This window comes from Petromyzon marinus, unplaced genomic scaffold (genome assembly GCF_048934315.1).
Source record: "Petromyzon marinus isolate PM22_M1 ecotype Great Lakes invasive population unplaced genomic scaffold, UKy_Petmar_22M1.pri1.0 PM_Scaffold_14, whole genome shotgun sequence".
Classification (NCBI taxonomy): domain Eukaryota; kingdom Metazoa; phylum Chordata; class Hyperoartia; order Petromyzontiformes; family Petromyzontidae; genus Petromyzon; species Petromyzon marinus.
The window spans coordinates 2,025,145-2,046,360 of record NW_027423102.1 but is presented as its reverse complement, the minus strand read 5'-3'; the positions used below and the strand labels follow the sequence as shown (position 1 = coordinate 2,046,360).

The following is a 21,216-nucleotide window of genomic DNA, read 5'->3' as shown; positions in this document are numbered from 1 at the left end:
ACGAGGTGATGGGTGAGGGGACGAGGTGAGGAGAGCGAGGGGTTAGAGAAGGACGAGGTGAGGGTGAGGAGGATGAGCTAAGGGGCAAAGATGACGAGGGCGAGGACGAGGTGAGGGGTGAGGAGGACGAGGGGTGAGGAGGACGAGGCGAGGGGTGAGGAGGAGGCGAGGGGTGAGAACGAGGGTTGAGGAGGACGAGGCAATGGGTGAGGAGGACGAGGTGATGGGTGAGGAGGACGAGGTGATGGGTGAGGACGAGGTGAGGAAAGCGAGGGGTTAGAGAAGGACGAGGTGAGGGTGAGGAGGATGAGCTAAGGGGTAAAGATGACGAGGCAAGGGGTAAAGATGACGAGGCGAGGACGAGGTGAGGGGTGAGGAGGACGAAGTGAGGGCGAGGTGAGGGGTGAGGAATACGAGCTGAGGGATGAGAAGGACGAGGTGAGGGGTGAGGAGGACGAGGGATGAGAAGGACGAGGTGAGGGGTGAGGAGGACGAAGTGAGGGGTGAGTACGAGGCGAGGGGTGAGGAGAACGAGGGGTGAGGAGGACGAGGCGAGGGGTGAGGAGGAGGCGAGGGATGAGAACGAGGGTTGAGGAGGACGAGGCAATGGGTGAGGAGGACGAGGCGATGGGTGAGGAGGACGAGGTGATGGGTGAGGGGACGAGGTGAGGAGAGCGAGGGGTTAGAGAAGGACGAGGTGAGGGTGAGGAGGATGAGCTAAGGGGCAAAGATGACGAGGGCGAGGACGAGGTGAGGGGTGAGGAGGACGAGGGGTGAGGAGGACGAGGCGAGGGGTGAGGAGGAGGCGAGGGGTGAGAACGAGGGTTGAGGAGGACGAGGCAATGGGTGAGGAGGACGAGGTGATGGGTGAGGAGGACGAGGTGATGGGTGAGGACGAGGTGAGGAAAGCGAGGGGTTAGAGAAGGACGAGGTGAGGGTGAGGAGGATGAGCTAAGGGGTAAAGATGACGAGGCAAGGGGTAAAGATGACGAGGCGAGGACGAGGTGAGGGGTGAGGAGGACGAAGTGAGGGCGAGGTGAGGGGTGAGGAATACGAGCTGAGGGATGAGAAGGACGAGGTGAGGGGTGAGGAGGACGAGGGATGAGAAGGACGAGGTGAGGGGTGAGGAGGATGAGGCGACCCGAGCTCGAGTCCCGCTTACAGCCACCATCACCACTGCGTCCTGGATCTCGAGAGGTCGGTTCAGCCTTAAATTAGTATCTGGTACGATGTGTACACATCGCAACTCGGGAGAAAAAGGCAGCTGAGGGTGGTCCCGGCCACCCACACAGAACATTTGTGAAACCCAGAGATTATGCGTGAAACATGTGCAGATCATTAGAAAAACAGGCAAATATCTTGTGTGATATAAAATATGGATCATGCGTAAAACACATACCGATCATACGCAAGAAACACACACTCAGGCAATGTATGAAAACACACTCATATGCTGCTGTAGGATACGTTGGTTCAGCAGATGTACAGGGTGATGGATTACAATGTTAAGTTTTTTTTAAATGGCGATGAAGAATATTGTCTATTCATTTGCAGTCCAGCCGTACACTCATTCATTCACGTGCTATCTTTTCGTCTATGCATCGGTCAATCCGCAAGTCAATTATGCAAGAGGACTCAGTCCCCCCCTGCCCCGCCCCCCTCTGCAAGTAGTAGCAGCTCCCTGCACCACCCAGCTAACCCCACACTGCATGCCGCGTTCTGCGCGATGCCTCAAGTTCAAGGTCGTGTGGGTGACACATTACCGTGGTGATTATTTGAAATGTAACTTTTTATTTTACCAGGTAAGTGAGCCATATAGCTCTTTTTAAGAAGCGATCTGGTCACAAATGTTAGTTTTAACGGAGTGGCTCATCTTGTGGAAATTTATAGCAGTAAAATACTCTAAACCAGGGGTCTCAACTCGCGGCCCGCAGGCCAATTGTGGCCCGCGGAACGATATTTTGTGGCCCACTATTTGACATCAATTTTTTATTTATTTTTTAATTATTATATTTTTTTACCATAGCTCAGGCTCGTGACAGCTTCCGGTGTTTGTTAACAAGTTAGCCAACGCGAATTAGCAACGTTAGTCACTTGGTTGAAACGTGATTCCGGAGTGACACCAAGTGGAAGGAAAATATATCCTGTCACTCAGTGCAAGGTACAGAGGACTTAGGAAGTGGGTGGACTCAACAAGTGTAATCAGTCACCTAATAAAGACAACAGAGTGTTGCAATAGGAAAGGGAAAATAATTACATGGATAGCAAATAGCATGAGATGGGTGGCAAGAACAAAAGCCAAATGTTGGTTAGAACCTGAATATTATAAAGAAGTTATAGATTATTATTACAAGAGAAACAAAGAAAAGGAAAAAGGACAGATATTTGCAATCGCAAAAGAAAATCATTTACCAAGAACAATTTAATCAAAAAGAGCAAGAAATTAAAAGATATAAAACATGAGACAATGCACTTGATGTTAAGAATTAAGACAGGTGGAGTAACATGGACACCAGAGTTAGCTCAATGGCATCCAGAGAGATTCGGTAGAGCAGAAGGATATGTAGGATGTAAACAAAAAGAAAAAAATCTAGATCACTTTATTTATGAATGTGAAAGGTATAAACACCTGAGAGAGAACACGATTGATGAATTTAATAATGATAAGAAAAACGAAGTGCTCAAAAAAAGCATGAACAATGATAAAGTTTTCAAATACCTCTCAGAATATATAGAAAGGGCATACTAAATAAGATCCCAAATACTCAGGTATTGGGATAAAAACATGTAAATATATCACCCCCACCTTCCCTGAGCTTTCCAGGATGTTCAAGCGGACCATGTGCCTTTTTGGGAGCACATATCTGTGTGAAAAGCTCTTTTGCACCATGAACTTTAATAAGTCAAAGTACAGGTCCAAACTTACTGATGAGCATTTCAAGCCATACTGAGGGTCTCAATTGCTTCCTCCCTCAAGCCAAATGTGGCTCAGCTGTGTAAGAAGAGGAAGCGCTGCCAGGTCTCTGGAAGCATGGAGTAGGTAAGAGAAGCCTATGTTCTGAAGAACCGTTCATGTTCTGAACTGTTATTAATAAAGATTGAGAAGATTGGATCAGTTGCACTTTTTTTTGGAATACTTGATGCGGCCCAGCCTCACCCAGACTCTACCTCCAGCGGCCCCCAGGTAAGTTGAGTTTGAGACTCCTGCTCTGAACGCATGTTTCTAAATATGGAGGGAAAAACTGGAAGACCTGGAGAACAATCCACGCGACCACGGGAGAGAGAGAGAGACATGCAAACTCCAAATATACAGGCGTCAGGGTCCGGATCGAACACACGACCTCTTGCATACCAGGTGAAGGAGTTAACTTCCCACCACCGCGGCACCCTTATGTACCAGGTTACACAGTCACGGACTCAAATGAAGACACAGTCCCTTCATTTAACAGTCTGTTCGATAAATAAGTTCTGTTAGCGAGCACCTATTAAGGATAGCATGCCACACGAGGGGGTGGGTGGTCAGTTTTACCCAGGATAGCCCTACTGGCTCTTTTCAGGAGGGTTCTACCACATTTCCCAGCAATGATTACTAGGCACAGTATATTCCAACTGGGTAATTTGCGGGCAATTGTATTTAATTCGGTTAATCTGGTCCATGACGCTGGGATCTTCAACGTCCACTGAAGCAGACGGCACATGGTGTCTTTGCGGTGAACACGCCTGTAGCATTAAACAGGGCGGCCGCTGGATTCAAACCGCGAACATCTACGACAAGCGGCACACGTACAACTGCTACAGACACACGCCGAGTGTGTAATCACTCAATATGTGAGTGATTACACGCAACATTGTTGTGTGATTAAACACACAACGTTGTTGTGTGTGTAATCACACGCAAAAATATTTATGAGACGCAACGACGTTGTGTTGAGTGTAATCACAAACAACAACGTTGTGTTGAGTGTAATCACAAACAACGACGTTGTGTTTAGTGTAATCACTCACAACGACGTTGTGTTGAGTGTAATTACACACAACGACGTTGTGTGTAATCACACACAACGACGTTGTGTTTAGTGTAATCACTAACAAAGACGTTGTGTTTAGTGTAATCACAAACAACAACGTTGTGTTGAGTGTAATCACTCAAAACGACATTGTGTTGAGTGTAATCACTCACAACGACGTTGTGTTGAGTGTAATTACACACAACGACGCTGTGTGTAATCACTAACAACGACGTTGTGTTGAGTGTAATCACTTACAACAACAACGTTGTGTTGAGTGTAATCACAGGCAACAATGTTGATGACACACAGCGTCCAACAGAGGGCGTCGTAGTCGTGCCATGGGGAGGCGGCGAGTGATGAACGCCACTGCGGCGCCGCAAAGAGATCAGAGCCGTGATATTTATTTATTTGTACACTGGAGGAGGAATCCGATGAGCTACGAAGTTCTTTATCACAAACGTCCAGCGTCTTGGCCGTCACGATAGAACGAGGCCGATAAACGTGGAGGTATAAATGAGGGTGATGCTAAGTCGGTGTGCCGTGCCCTAAGTGAGGTTGCCATGGGCGTGTGTGTTGGCCGTGTCAGGAGCGGGTGAGGAGGACGAGGCAAGGGGTGAGGAGGACGAGGCAAGGGGTGAGGAGGACGAGGTGAAGGGTAAGAAGAACGAGGTCAGGAGGTGAGGTGTGAGGAGAACGAGATGAGGTGTGAGGAGGACGAGGAGAGGGGTGAGGAGAACGAGGAGTGAAGAGAACGAGGGGTGAGGAGGACGAGGGGTGAGGAGGACGAGGGGTGAGGAGGACGGGAGTGAGGAGGACGAGGGGTGAGGAGAGTGAGGGGTGAGGAATAAGAAGAACGAGCTGTGGGGGTGAGGACGAGGTGAGGGGTGAGAACGAGGTGAGGGTTGAGGACAAGTGAGGTGGACGAGGTGAGGGGTGAGAATGAGGTGAGGGGTCAAGAGGACGAGGTGAGGGGTCAAGCGGACGACGTGAGGGGTAAGGAGGACGAGGTGAGGGGAGAGGAGAATGAGGAGCAGGGTGCGGTGGACGAGCGAGGGGTGAGGAGGACGAGGGGCGAGGAGGACGGGGGGTGAGAAGTAAGAAGAACGAGGTGTGGGGTGAGGAGGACGAGGGGTGAGGAGGACGAGGTGAGGGCTGAAGAGAGCGAGGCGTGAGAGCGAGGGGTGAGGAGAGCGAGGGGTTAGGACAGCGAGGGGTGAGGAGGACGAGGGGTGAGGAGGTGAGGAGCAGGGTGCAGTGGACGAGCGAGGGGTGAGGACGGGGGGTGAGAAGAAAAACGAGGTGTGGGGGTGAGGACGAGGGTTGAGGAGAGCGAGGGGTGAGGAGAGTGAGGGGTGAGGAGGACGAGGGGTGAGGAGAGCGAGGGGTGAGGAGAGCGAGGGGTGAGGAGGACGAGGGGTGAGGAGGACGAGGGGTGAGGAGGACGAGTCGAGGGGTGAGGAGGAAGAGGTGAGGGGTAAGAAGAACGCGGTGTGGGTGAGAAGGACGAGGTGAGGGGTGAGGTGGGCGAGGCGTGAGGATGACGAGGCGCGGTGGACGAGGTGAGGGGTGAGGAAGACGAGCTGAGGGGTGAGGAGAACGAGGGGTGAGGAGAACGAGCGGTGAGGAGGACAATGTGTGAGGAGGACGAGGGGTGAGGAGGGTGAGGTGAGGGGTGAGTAGGACGAGTCGAGTGGTGAGGAGGACAAGATGAGGGGTAAGAAGAACGAGGTGTGGGGTGAGGAGGACAAGGCAAATGGTGAGAACAGCAAGGGGAGGGGAGGACGAGGAGTGAGGACGAGCTAAGGGTGAGGTGGACGAGGCGAGGGAGAGGTGAGGGGTGAGAAGGACGAGTTGAGCGGTGAGGACGACGACGGGTGAGGAGGACGACGACGGGTGAGGAGGACGAGCTGAGGTGAGAGGACGAGTCGAGGGGTGAGGAGGACGAGGTAAAAGGTGAGGCGGACGAGGGGTGAGGAGAGCGATGGGTGAGGAAGATGGGGCGAGGGGTGAGGAGGACGAGGGGTGAGGGGTGAGGAGGACGAGGGGTGAGGAGGACGAGGTGAGGGGTGAGGAAGACGAGCTGAGGGGTGAGGAGGACGAGGGGTGAGGAGGACGAGCTGAGGGGTAAAGCGGATGAGCTGAGGGGTGAGGAAGACGAGGTGATGGGTGAGGATGAGGTGAGGGGTGTGGACGAGGTGAAAGGTCAAGCGGACGACGTGATGGGTGAGGACGAGGTGAGGAAGACGAGCTGAGGGGTGAGGAGGACGAGGTGAGGAGGACGAGGGGTGAAGAGGACGAGCAGAGGAGGACGAGGTGAGGGGTGAGGAGGACGAGGTGAGGGGTGAGGAGGACGAGGTGAGGGTGAGGAGGATGAGCTGAGGGGTAAAGATGACGAGGCAAGGGGTGAGGAGGACGAGGCGAGGACGAGGTGAGGGGTGAGGAGGACGAAGTGAGGGGTGAGTACGAGGCGAGGGGTGAGGAGAACGAGGGGTGAGGAGGACGAGGCGAGGGGTGAGGAGGAGGCGAGGGGTGAGAACGAGGGTTGAGGAGGACGAGGCAATGGGTGAGGAGGACGAGGCGATGGGTGAGGAGGACGAGGTGATGGGTGAGGGGACGAGGTGAGGAGAGCGAGGGGTTAGAGAAGGACGAGGTGAGGGTGATGAGCTAAGGGGTAAAGATGACGAGGACGAGGTGAGGGGTGAGGAGGACGAAGTGAGGGCGAGGTGAGGGGTGAGGAATACGAGCTGAGGGATGAGAAGGACGAGGTGAGGGGTGAGGAGGACGAGGGGTGAGGAGGACGAGGCGAGGGGTGAGGAGGAGGCGAGGGGTGAAAACGAGGGTTGAGGAGGACGAGGCAATGGGTGAGGAGGACGAGGTGATGGGTGAGGAGGACGAGGTGATGGGTGAGGACGAGGTGAGGAGAGGGAGGGGTTAGAAAAGGACGAGGTGAGGGTGAGGAGGATGAGCTAAGGGGTAAAGATAACGAGGCAAGGGGTAAAGATGACGAGGCGAGGACGAGGTGAGGGGTGAGGAGGACGAAGTGAGGGCGAGGTGAGGGGTGAGGAATACGAGCTGAGGGATGAGAAGGACGAGGTGAGGGGTGAGGAGGACGAGGCGACCCGAGCTCGAGTCCCGCTTACAGCCACCATCACCACTGCGTCCTGGATCTCGAGAGGTCGGTTCAGCCTTAAATTAGTATCTGGTACGATGTGTACACATCGCAAATCGGGAGAAAAAGGCAGCTGAGGGTGGTCCCGGCCACCCACACAGAACATTTGTGAAACCCAGAGATTATGCGTGAAACACGTGCAGATCATTAGAAAAACAGGCAAATATCTTGCGTGATATCAAATATGGATCATGCGTAAAACACATACCGATCATACGCAAGAAACACACACTCAGGCAATGTATGAAAACACACTCATATGCTGCTGTAGGATACGTTGGTTCAGCAGATGTACAGGGTGATGGATTACAATGTTAAGTTTTTTTTAAATGGCGATGAAGAATATTGTCCATTCATTTGCAGTCCAGCCGTACACTCATTCATTCACGTGCTATCTTTTCGTCTATGCATCGGTCAATCCGCAAGTCAATTATGCAAGAGGACTCAGTCCCCCCCTGCCCCGCCCCCCTCTGCAAGTAGTAGCAGCTCCCTGCACCACCCAGCTAACCCCACACTGCATGCCGCGTTCTGCGCGATGAGTTCAAGGTCGTGTGGGTGACACATTACCGTGGTGATTATTTGAAATGTAACTTTTTATTTTACCAGGTAAGTGAGCCATATAGATCTTTTTAAGAAGCGATCTGGTCACAAATGTTAGTTTTAACGGAGTGGCTCATCTTGTGGAAATTTATAGCAGTAAAATACTCTAAACCAGGGGTCTCAAACTCGCGGCCCGCAGGCCAATTGTGGCCCGCGGAACGATATTTTGTGGCCCACTATTTGCCATCAATTTTTTATTTATTTTTAAATTATTATACTTTTTTTACCATAGCTCTGGCTCGTGACAGCTTCCGGTGTTTGTTGACAAGTTAGCCAACGCGAATTAGCAACGTTAGTCACTTGGTTGAAACGTGATTCCGGAGTGACACCAAGTGGAAGGAAAATATATCCTGTCACCCTGTGCAAGGTACAGAGGACTCAGGAAGTGGGCAGACTCAACAAGTGTAATCAGTGACCTAATAAAGACAACAGAGTGTTGCAATAGGAAAGGTCAAATAATTACATGGATAGCAAATAGCATGAGATGGGTGGCAAGAACAAAAGCCAAATGTTGGTTAGAACCTGAATATTATAAAGAAGTTATAGATTATTATTACAAGAGAAACAAAGAAAAGGAAAAAGGACAGATATGTGCAATTGCAAAAGAAAATAATTTACCAAGAACAATTTAATCAAAAAGAGCAAGAAATTAAAAGATATAAAACATGAGACTTGATGTTAAGAATTAAGACAGGTGGAGTAACATGGACACCAGAGTTAGCTCAATGGCATCCAGAGAGATTCGTTAGAGCAGAAGGATATGTAGGATGTGAACAAAAAGAAGAAAATCTAGATCACTTTATTTATGAATGTGAAAGGTATAAACACCTGAGAGAGAACACGATTGATGACTTAAATAATGATAAGAAAAACGAAGTGCTCAAAAAAAGCATGAACAATGATAAAGTTTTCAAATACCTCTCAGAATATATAGAAAGGGCATACTAAATAAGATCCCAAATACTCAGGTATTGGGATAAAAACATGTAAATATATCACGCCCACCTTCCCTGAGCTTTCCAGGATGTTCAAGCGGACCATGTGCCTTTTTGGGAGCACATATCTGTGTGAAAAAGCTCTTTTGCACCATGAACTTTAATAAGTCAAAGTACAGGTCCAAACTTACTGATGAGCATTTCAAGCCATACTGAGGGTCTCAATTGCTTCCTCCCTCAAGCCAAATGTGGCTCAGCTGTGTAAGAAGAGGAAGCGCTGCCAGGTCTCTGGAAGCATGGAGTAGGTAAGAGAAGCCTATGTTCTGAAGAACCGTTCATGTTCTGAACTGTTATTAATAAAGATTGAGAAGATTGGATCAGTTGCACTTTTTTTTGGAATACTTGATGAGGCCCAGCCTCACAAAGACTCTACCTCCAGCGGCCCCCAGGTAAGTTGAGTTTGAGACTCCTGCTCTGAACGCATGTTTTTAAATATGGAGGGAAAAACTGGAAGACCTGGAGAACAATCCACGCGACCACGGGAGAGAGAGAGACATGCAAACTCCAAATATACAGGCGTCAGGGTCCGGATCGAACTCACGACCAATTGCATACCAGGTGAAGGAGTTAACATCCCACCACCACGGCACCCTTATGTACCAGGTTACACAGTCACGGACTCAAATGAAGACACAGTCCCTTCATTTAACAGTCTGTTCGATAAATAAGTTCTGTTAGCGAGCACCTATTAAGGCTAGCATGCCACACGAGGGGGTGGGTGGTCAGTTTTACCCAGGATAGCCCTACTGGCTCTTTTCAGGAGGGTTCTACCACATTTCCCAGCAATGATTACTAGGCACAGTATATTCCAACTGGGTAATTTGCGGGCAATTGTATTTAATTCGGTTAATCTGGTCCATGACGCTGGGATCTTCAACGTCCACTGAAGCAGACGGCACATGGTGTCTTTGCGGTGAACACGCCTGTATCATTAAACAGGGCGGCCGCTGGATTCAAACCACGAACATCTATGACAAGCGGCACACGTACAACTGCTACAGACACACGCCGAGTGTGTAATCACTCAATATGTGAGTGATTACACGCAACATTGTTGTGTGATTAAACACACAACGTTGTTGTGTGTGTAATCACACACAAAAATATTGATGAGACGCAACGACGTTGTGTTGAGTGTAATCACAAACAACAACGTTGTGTTGAGTGTAATCACTCAAAACGACGTTGTGTTGAGTGTAATCACTCACAACGACGTTGTGTTTAGTGTAATCACTAACAACGACGTTGTGTTGAGTGTAATCACTTACAACAACAACGTTGTGTTGAGTGTAATCACAGGCAACAATGTTGATGACACACAGCGTCCAACAGAGGGCGTCGTAGTCGTGCCATGGGGAGGAGGCGAGTGATGAACGCCACTGCGGCGCCGCAAAGAGATCAGAGCCGTGATATTTATTTATTTGTACACTGGAGGAGGAATCCGATGAGCTACGAAGTTCTTTATCACAAACGTCCAGCGTCTTGGCCGTCACGATAGAACGAGGCCGATAAACGTGGAGGTATAAATGAGGGTGATGCTAAGTCGGTGTGCCGTGCCCTAAGTGAGGTTGCCATGGGCGTGTGTGTTGGCCGTGTCAGGAGCGGGTGAGGAGGACGAGGCAAGGGGTGAGGAGGACGAGGTGAAGGGTAAGAAGAACGAGGTCAGGAGGTGTGAGGAGGACGAGATGAGGTGTGAGGAGGACGAGGAGAGGGGTGAGGAGAACGAGGAATGAAGAGAACGAGGGGTGAGGAGGACGAGGGGTGAGGAGGACGAGGGGTGAGGAGGACGAGGGGTGAGGAGGACGGGAGTGAGGAGGACGAGGGGTGAGGAGGACGAGGGGTGAGGAGAGTGAGGGGTGAGGAGGACGAGGGGTGAGGAGGACGAGAGTGAGGAGGACGAGGGGTGAGGAGAGTGAGGGGTGAGGAGTAAGAAGAACGAGCTGTGGGGGTGAGGACGAGGTGAGGGGTGAGAACGAGGTGAGGGTTTAGGACAAGTGAGGTGGACGAGGTGAGGGGTGAGAATGAGGTGAGGGGTCAAGAGGACGAGGTGAGGGGTCAAGCGGACGACGTGAGGGGTAAGGAGGACGAGGTGAGGGGTGAGGAGAATGAGGAGCAGGGTGCGGTGGACGAGCGAGGGGTGAGGAGGCCGAGGGGCGAGGAGGACGGGGGGTGAGAAGTAAGAAGAACGAGGTGTGGGGTGAGGAGGACGAGGGGTGAGGAGGACGAGGTGAGGGCTGAGGAGAGCGAGGCGTGAGAGCGAGGGGTGAGGAGAGCGAGGGGTGAGGACAGCGAGGGGTGAGGAGGACGAGGGGTGAGGAGGTGAGGAGCAGGGTGCGGTGGACGAGCGAGGGGTGAGGACGGGGGGTGAGAAGAAAAACGAGGTGTGGGGGTGAGGACGAGGGGTGAGGAGAGCGAGGGGTGAGGAGAGTGAGGGGTGAGGAGGACGAGGGGTGAGGAGGACGAGGGGTGAGGAGGACGAGTCGAGGGGTGAGGAGGAAGAGGTGAGGGGTAAGAAGAACGTGGTGTGGGTGAGAAGGACGGGGTGAGGTGGGCGAGGCGTGAGGATGACGAGGCGCGGGGTGCGGTGGACGAGGTGAGGTGAGGGGTGAGGAAGACGAGCCGAGGGGTGAGGAGAACGAGGGGTGAGTAGAACGAGCGGTGAGGAGGACAATGTGTGAGGAGGACGAGGGGTGAGGAGGGTGAGGTGAGGGGTGAGTAGGACGAGTCGAGTGGTGAGGAGGACAAGATGAGGGGTAAGAAGAACGAGGTGTGGGGTGAGGAGGACGAGGCAAATGGTGAGAACAGCAAGGGGAGGGGAGGACGAGAAGTGAGGACGAGCTAAGGGTGAGGAGGACGAGGCGAGGGAGAGGTGAGGGGTGAGAAGGACGAGGTGAGCGGTGAGGACGACGACGGGTGAGGAGGACGAGCTGAGGTGAGAGGACGAGTCGAGGGGTGAGGAGGACGAGGTAAAAGGTGAGGCGGACGAGGGGTGAGGAGAGCGATGGGTGAGGAAGATGAGGCGAGGGTGAGGAGGACGAGGTGAGGGGTGAGGAAGACGAGCTGAGGGGTGAGGAGGACGAGGGGTGAGGAGGACGAGCTGAGGGGTAAAGCGGATGAGGTGAGGGGTGAGGAAGACGAGGTGATGGGTGAGGATGAGGTGAGGGGTGTGGACGAGGTGAAAGGTCAAGCGGACGACCTGAGGGGTGAGGACGAGGTGAGGAAGACGAGCTGAGGGGTGAGGAGGACGAGGTGAGGAGGACGAGGGGTGAAGAGGACGAGCTGAGGAGGACGAGGTGACGGGTGAGGAGGACGAGGTGAGGGTGAGGAGGATGAGCTGAGGGGTAAAGATGACGAGGCAAGGGGTGAGGACGAGGCGAGGACGAGGCGAGGACGAGGTGAGGGGTGAGGAGGACGAAGTGAGGGCGAGGTGAGGGGTGAGGAATACGAGCTGAGGGATGAGAAGGACGAGGTGAGGGGTGAGGAGGACGAGGTGAGGGGTGAGAACGAGGGGTGAAGGAGAACGGGGTGAGGAGGACGAGGCGAGATGCGAGGACGGGCTGAGGACGAGGTGAAGGGTGAGGAGGAGGTGATGTTTGATTCGTGACAAAACATGTAATAAAGTTATTAATAACAATCTGAATTATAGTCAATTATTCACGTCTACTACAGAGAGTGCAGGTAGCCGTGTGAGGATGAGGTGAGAACGAGGTGAGGGGTAACGACGAGGTGAGTAGAACGAGAGGCGAGGGGTGAGAACGGGGTGAGGGTTGAGGACGACGGGTGAGGTGGACGAGGTGAGGGGTGAGGATGAGTCGAGAGGTGAGGGGTGAGGATGAGTCGAGGGGTGAGGAGGACGAGGTAAAACGTAAGGCAGACGAGGAGTGAGGAGGACGATGGGTGAGAAAGATGAGGCGAGGGGTGAGGAGGACGAGGGGTGAGGAGGACGAGGGGTGCCGAAGACGAGGGGTGAGGAAGACGAGGGGTGAGGAAGACGAGGGGTGAGGAGGACGAGGGGTGAGGAGGACGGGAGTGAGGAGGACGAGGGGTGAGGAGAGTGAGGGGTGAGGAGGACGAGGGGTGAGGAGGACGAGAGTGAGGAGGATGAGAGTGAGGAGGACGAGGGCTGAGGAGAGTGAGGGGTGAGGAGTAAGAAGAACGAGCTGTGGGGGTGAGGACGAGGTGAGGGGTGAGAACGAGGTGGGGGTTGAGGACAAGTGAGGTGGACGAGGTGAGGGGTGAGAATGAGGTGAGGGGTGAGAATGAGGTGAGGGGTCAAGAGGACGAGGTGAGGGGTCAAGCGGATGACGTGAGGGGTAAGGAGGACGAGGTGAGGGGTGAGGAGGATGAGGAGCAGGGTGCGGTGGACGAGCGAGGGGTGAGGAGGATGAGAAGTGAGGAGGACGGGGGGTGAGACGTAAGAAGAACGAGGTGTGTGGGTGAGGAGGACGAGGCGAGGGCTGAGGAGAGCGAGGGCTGAGGAGAGCGAGGGGTGAGGACGGGGGGTGAGAAGAAAAACGAGGTGAGGACGAGGGTTGAGGAGAGCGAGGGGTGAGGAAGACGAGGGGTGAGGAGAGCGAGGGGTGAGGAGGACGAGGGGTGAGGAGAACGAGGGGTGAGGAGGACGAGAGGTAAGGAGGTGAGGGGTGCGAAGGACGAGTCGAGGGGTGAGGAGGAAGAGGTGAGGGGTAAGAAGAACGCGGTGTGGGTGAGAAGGACGAGGTGAGGGGTGAGGTGGGCGAGGCGTGAGGATGACGAGGCGCGGGGTGCGGTGGACGAGGTGAGGTGAGGGGTGAGGAAGACGAGCTGAGAGGTGAGGAGAACGAGGGGTGAGGAGAACGAGCGGTGAGGAGGACGATGTGTGAGGAGGACGATGGGTGAGGAGGACGAGGGGTGAGGAGGGTGAGGTGAGGGGTGAGTAGGACGAGTCGAGTGGTGAGGAGGACAAGATGAGGGGTAAGAAGAACGAGGTGTGGGGTGAGGAGGACGAGGCAAATGGTGAGGACAGCGAGGGGAGGGGAGGACGAGGAGTGAGGACGAGCTAAGGGTGAGGAGGACGAGGCGAGGGAGAGGTGAGGGGTGAGAAGGACGAGGTGAGCGGTGAGGACGACGACGGGTGAGGAGGACGAGCTGAGGTGAGAGGACGAGTCGAGGGGTGAGGAGGACGAGGGGTGAGGAGGACGATGGGTGAGGAAGATGAGGCGAGGGGTGAGGAAGATGAGGCGAGGGGTGAGGAGGACGAGGGGTGAGGAGGATGAGGGGTGAGAAGGACGAGTCGAGGGGTGAGGAGGACGAGGTGAGCGGGGAGGAAGACGAAGTGATGGGTGAGGATGAGGTGAGGGGTGTGGACGAGGTGAAAGGTCAAGCGGACGACGTGAGGGTTGAGAGGACGAGCTGAGGAGGACGAGGTGAGGGGTGAGGAGGACGAGGTGAGGAGGATGAGCTGAGGGGTAAAGATGACGAGGCAAGGGGTGAGGAGGACGAGGCGAGGACGAGGTGAGGGGTGAGGAGGACGAAGTGAGGGGTGAGGAGAACGAGGGGTGAGAACGAGGGTTGAGGAGAACGAGGCGATGGGTGAGGAGGACGAGGTGATGGGTGAGGACGAGGTGAGGAGAGCGAGGGGTTAGAGAAGGACGAGGTGAGGGTGAGGAGGATGAGCTAAGGGGTAAAGATGACGAGGCAAGGGGTGAGGACGAGGCGAGGACGAGGTGAGGGGTGAGGAGGACGAAGTGAGGGGTGAGGAGAACGAGGGGTGAGAACGAGGGTTGAGGAGAACGAGGCGATGGGTGAGGAGGACGAGGTGATGGGTGAGGACGAGGTGAGGAGAGCGAGGGGTTAGAGAAGGACGAGGTGAGGGTGAGGAGGATGAGCTAAGGGGTAAAGATGACGAGGCAAGGGGTGAGGACGAGGCGAGGACGAGGTGAGGGGTGAGGAGGACGAAGTGAGGGCGAGGTGAGGGGTGAGGAATACGAGCTGAGGGATGAGAAGGACGAGGTGAAGGGTGAGGAGGACGAGGCGAGGGGTGAGAACGAGGGGTGAAGGTGAACGGGGTGAGGAGGACGAGGCGAGATGCGAGGACGGGGTGAGGACGAGGTGAAGGGTGAGGAGGAGGTGATGTTTGATTCGTGACAAAACATGTAATAAAGTTATTAATAACAATCTGAATTATAGTCAATTATTCACGTCTACTACATAGAGTGCAGGTAGCCGTGTGAGGATGAGGTGAGAACGAGGTGAGGGGTAAGGACGAGGTGAGTAGAACGAGAGGCGAGGGGTGAGAACGAGGTGAGGGTTGAGGACGACGGGTGAGGTGGACGAGGTGAGGGGTGAGGACGAGGCGAGAAGATGAGGGGTGAGGAGGGCGAGGGGTGAGGAGGGCGAGGGGTGAGGAGGGCGAGGGGTGAGGAGGGCGAGGGGTGAGGAGGACGAGGGGTGAGGAGGACGAGGGGTGAGGAGGACGAGGGGTGAGGAGGATGAGGTGAGGTCGGTAAGGGAGGTGTCCGTCTCCGGAGTGTTGCATGATATTTGTTGCTATGCTCGATGTTTGGTTGGTGACATAACATTCAATAAAGTTCTAAATAACATCCTGAAAGATAATAAATTACTCGTGTCTGCTGCATAGAGGCCAGGTACCCGCGTTTGCCTTCTGCGTGAGCGTGTAGATAAATCAGAATCTGTATTTTACATGAGTTTTGACGTTCTCATTCACACACGTCCAGAAGGGTCGGGTTAGCCAGTTGCATCAACAACAAAATGCAATTAAAGATACTCGAGTAAGGATTGAGAAAATGTAGTCAAGTCACGAATAAATGTCATGTAAAATCAAACTGTGCAAGCTCATACCTTCTTGTAGATTTGTCAACATCAAATCCAAGCTTGGGCAAGATGGCAAAACACCAACAGTCAAAGTACCATACCAAGACAGTGGCCTCGATTAAATTGCATTCAAACATTGAACTCTCGACACGTGGGTGAAGAGGTTCCGAGTTTCAAATCGCAGACGCAAAAGCCGCGTCGAGAACTTTGAGCACTGGCTGATACGGAGGCAGCTTCCTCTGCCCCCATAGGGTGCCTGGGGGCACGTGATCTGGCTCCGCCCATGGTAGGCGGGGCCAATTGCCTCACTTCCTGCGCACTCACCTCCGACCCCAATGGCGTTACGTCATTCCGGCAGGGCGAGCGAGCTGAGCGGCTGCGTTTGTCTCTTGCGCCCCCAACAGGAGCCATGAAGTTCTTCAAGAGACGGCAGCAGATGCAAGCGACGCTGGAGACTCCAAATTCGTCAACAGTGGAGGTGAGTGGCGCCACCTCTTGCGTTGGAGTTATACGAAGTAACAAATAGAGTACTGCGATCACATCGAGAAAAAATATTATTTTTAAAATATTTAAATTTTACTTTAAATTGAGCGCTTGATGCGTGGGTAACGAGGTTCATAGTTTAAGATCACAGATTGAGAGTTTCATCAAGGATTTTAGTCGGAGAAAGCTTTCTCTGGGCAGTTGGTCCTTGTTTGCGTTGCCAAGGTGATAGCATCTCGTGTCAACTGCCATTTCCCAGCAGCTGTGCCTGGGGGTCACGTGACGTTTGGTGACGCAATAAGGCCCGAGCCATTGGCTCCGCCCTTTTTGGGTAAAGCCAGTGACGTAATCACTGCCATAGATGACGTCATCACTGTATTCGATGCCTTCTTCACTGAAATTGACGTCGTCACTGTAATTGATGACGTCATCACTAATCGATGTCATCGCTGTAGTCGATGGCGTAATCGCTGCATCTGATGACGGCATCGCTGCATTTGATTACGTCAGCGCTGCGGGCTCCTTATCGCTGCGTGGTGGCCTGTAATTCGGGCAAAGCCAGCGATCTGAGCACCTGTGTTTCTTTATCTGCGTCGGCAAGAATATACATGATATTCTTCAACAGACCACAGTTGAGAAAGCAACACATGAGACAATGAATGTGTCAACAAAGTAGGTGCGTAGTGCCACCTCTTGGGGGCCGTCCATAAATGACGTCACGCACTTGGGGGGTTGGCAGACATTTGTGACGATGTGTGACGGGGGGGGGGGTTTGAGAATTGTGATGTCACATCAAAATGCGCAATTTTAAATAAAAATAGACAACACGTTCTACTTAATTAAATACTTTTTAATAAATGTTCTACAACATCAGAGTGCAGCACCACATTAATACGCACTACAATGGCAATAGTTTAATATGTTTTCTTGTTCATGTTTTTTGTTTGTTGCGGGTGCACCCGATTCAAGGGCTGAATGGCTCACAGGGCTATACCAAATAAATGGAACTGTGAACTAAAGCGATTTGAAGCATGTTTTTTTTTTTGGGGGGGGGGGGTTCTGACTTTTTGTGACACCGTGTGACATAGGGGGAGGGGTCCAAAATCGCATGACGTCATTTATGGACGGCCCCTTGTGTTTTGATGTCAGAGGAGTTGTACTCGGTAAGAGAGGTAGGGGACAGACAAATCTAGGCTGGAGTGGAGGCCACCACTCTGCCACTTACCAGCTAAAATGCAAACGTGTATGGAATGATAAAAAAAAGCTTTGCCCCAACACCAGATTGACACCTTTTACAAGGCAGCAAGTCCGCATGAACCACAAATACCTGCTAACACCAGTGGCGAGGGATATCTGAGCCAGTGTTGGGACTCCCCTATGTCGACTTAGGCTGAAAGGAATACAGGCAGTCTCGCTTAGCGCTCAAGATGCCTATGTGGAGAAGTGAGCATTCAGGAAATCAGCGCGAAAAGGGTTATACCATTATATATGGGGATGACTTCTCGACAGCGTTATCTCTTATGAACAATAAATGAGGGCTTCATTGGAGTATCAGCGCTATTTTATAAGAGTAATAAAACAGATGGTAAACATTCCATCAAACGATTTTTTTTTTAATAATAGCATCAGGAAGTATTATGTACTGTACTCACCAGTGTAACCGCCATATGCTCACTCACCTCGACCGGCCTTATCACTGGCATGTTGACATTCCCAGACATTTTGGGGCTAAGGCAGAGAGACCAAGGAGGAGCAAACACGTCGGCGGACGAGTTTGTCTTTTAAAAATTGGCGAGCGCTGTGTGGCTCAGAGCGTACTGTGATAAAACTGAATATCAAATTAACCTTATGGCGGGACCCCGAGGTCCCGAATAAACGTAAGTCATTGGCTGAGCGAATGTAAATGAAGATGATGTGGGTGCGTTTCCTAGGCCAGCGCTGCTGCGCATTCTACCACTCTGTTTAGGCTGTGCGGGGAATCGTGGTGTTGCCTTTGCTTGGGTGTGTGGGTGTCAGCCCATCTGTCCTATGTGTGTATACCTGTGTATTAGGCACCTCACTTGCCATGTGCCATGGTGTTGTCTCCACCATCCGATGGCGAATGGCATGTCACGATGCGATTGAAGGCAGGATTTACGCTGGGAGGAGCTAACGTGCCCGTGCCATGTGCCCTTGCTCCCGTCGCAGTTGGAAATGCCGGAAAAGGAAATGCACCACCTGTCCCGGGAGGTGTCGACCCTGCGGGACAATCTGAGCAGGGCAAGAGCGCAGTTCGCCACCCTGCGTGGCTCACTGAGCCAGACAGAGAAGAGTCTCCTCGAGATGCTGCACCAACTCAAGAAAAACCATGCTGAGGAGGTACTGTGGCCACCACCAACCCCCCTGTCCCCTTGTTACACGGAGCACGGCTAAAGTGAAACTTCGTTTGTCAAGATTTCGCCGATCTTACATTTACATGCAAATTTCATCAAGCCCTGCCCACTGACCCTTGAGCTACACCCATCTCAAACCTTTTTAACTCCCTACCTTAGCAGCGCTCCCGCCATATATTTTTTCCTGCCTCGGCAGCTCTCCTGCCATATCCTTCACTTGATGACGATTGCTTGTGTTGCGATCGAAACGTCGTGATATTGTTATTATTATTTTATTATTTTTGTATCTACATGGCCTTACCGAAAGACCCAAATAATGTGTTCACGTTGTGAAGCTGCGTGGCACACAAGCAGAGATAACAAAACCTCAACATATTCGTCAATAACGCTGCAATGGATATTGCTTTGACTTCTCTGATGTGATGAAGGCCCATTGCCTGAAACATCACCTTTTAGAAGCTCTGCCCTATTAAGTGCATCATTATTGATTCATGCGTTGAGTTTTTATTCAGAGTTACGATCTGAACGTCAAGGAAATGGCACATTAAATGAGTGCATTCTGGGAGGTAGCTAGGTGCCCCAGGGGTCAGACATGCTGTGCCAGCATGGCTGAGATGCCAGGATTGAATGTGGATTACAGCTGCCCAACCACAGTGATTAAACCGGATTCTCAAGCATAGTGGTCTCAGCCTAGTTGCAAATGAGTGCACAAAAAACCCATCGAATTATATTTTGGTTCCGTAATAAATTTTGCTAAATTCACTGTAGCGAGTGGTCCATGGTTTTATTCCCAATAATGTTGAAAACGAAAGATAAAAGCAGATCAAACTAAATTTTTGTATCATAGCATCTCCCCACATAATGTGCATGTATTATGTTTTATTGATTAATACATCTGTACGGTGCTGACCAGCATGGGGAAGTATAGTCAAACACATTCCCATGATCGACATGGTGTGAGGAGGCGTTGTGAGTTATTTGTTTTGAATATTGACTCAATTTGAAGATGAACATTTGGGTGCAACGAGTTTCTTCATTATCTTATGATGAAGAACGTTGCCATGTTGTATGCACGCTTACCAATCGTTGATTGATGTATACAATGTATCATGGTTCTATTTTTTGACTTTCTATTATCATTCTAAATATTTTAAACGTGATTGTGGTATGTTCAATAAGACCACAGGTGTTTACCTTGCATATTTTTGTAGTTCTTGATTTGTTTACAATAGAATCTCAATTTCTTATTTTCATCTTGAAAAGCATTCACTGCACGTGTGCGTCCGTCTGCATGCGAGGCGCCTGTATGTGCGTCTCTGTACTCAATGCCCGTGTCTCCGCATTCTTATCTTGTCTCCCTCTGCATGTTCTGCCTTTGGCTATGTACATCTCTCTCCACATGCACTGTCTTTCCATAATGTGTCCAAATTTGTATGACTTGCTTGTGTCTTTGTGTGTATGTCTCTGCATCTGTAATTTATTTTCTTGTGCCTCCTGCCCATGTCTATAGTCTCTTATCTCTCTGTACAACTACATGCTCCGTGTGTCTGTATGTCTGTACCTGTCCTCATCTGCACGCTGCATGTGTCTGTGATGAAGGGCTGCCCACCTATGCATGCACGTGCCTGTGACACTGTGCCCTTCTGCCCGTGAGCAGCTAATGGCACACTCGCAGGCCATCAACAGCCTGCAGGTGGAGTTGGAGGCAGTGCGGTGGGGCGAGCGCGAGGAGCAGCTGAGGCGTGAGCACGATGCGACTCTGCATCTGGCATACATAGAGCTGGCCGAATATCGTGCATCACATATGCACGACGATTCAGAGTACGACGCTCACGTTGTGCACATCACGGTCCTCCAGAAGGTGAGGCCTCCACTCTCGCAACAGCCACCCCCCTTCTTGCAACAGCAATGCGTCCTGCCCAAGCCCACTTATTTTCTCAATATTTTGGATGAATGCTAAACAATTTATTAATATATTCAAATTACATGTTGTAATTACGTGTAATTTAGATGCTGCCCGTCTCCGCCCGCAGGCGCTGAAGGAGCGTGACGAGCTGCTGCGGCGCTCAGAGGCAGACCTGGTGGCGGCGCGGGAAGAGGCGCGAGAGCGCGGGACTGAAACCGAGCGGCTGGGCACCGAGGCCGCGGAGCTGAGAGCGAACATGCGCGACCTCTTTACCAACCAAGAGGTGCAGCAGACCGAGGTGGACAACCTGCGGCATGAAGTACTGGAGCTGCAGCAACGACTGCAGGAGGCTAACGCTTGCTGCGAGGAGACCGGTGGGTAGGGGCCTGTGCTCCAAAATCTTTCTGAATCCACGGACCCATTGAACACTAATTTTTGTCGAGCACTGTGCACCAATAACTTCTTTTTACGAGTTAAAACGAGTAATTCCTCGTTTTTACTTCATTTCCCACGTGGACCACTTCCGCTGTCTAACATAGGACTGCACTGGGTTTACTAACTGCTCTCTCACTAGGCCCTTCCTGTGCATATATTATTATTCTGGACCCTGTGTTTGCATGCAAGCTGGTGAATAGGTCTGAGGGACCTCAGACCTATTCTGTCTGCTACTACTCCCGCTGCTGGTACTCTTCCTCCTGAGCTGCTGCTCCTTCTCTGTCTGCTGCCACTGGTGGCTGTACTGTCTTCATCGCCATGGTTTTGTGTCCCTTCCGACAGGCAATTCTCTGGAGCAACAGACGGACTTTCTCAAGGCCGAGCTGGGAGTCTCCAGGGCAGAGGAGGCCGCGAGGGCACAGGAGGTGGTGCA

At 52.1% G+C, this 21,216-nt stretch overlaps 1 long non-coding RNA gene across 1 annotated transcript in view; it reads right to left on the bottom strand.

The window, feature by feature from the left end:
• The window catches only part of LOC142922680 (uncharacterized), a 70,633-nt gene extending 54,755 nt beyond the window's left edge, over window positions 1–15,878 (bottom strand). Inside the window, exon 1 of the long non-coding RNA XR_012940231.1 lies at window positions 15,615–15,878. This is a non-coding gene — a long non-coding RNA (uncharacterized LOC142922680). The remainder of the gene's footprint in view (window positions 1–15,614) is intronic.
• Window positions 15,879–21,216: the final 5,338 nt, after the last annotated feature.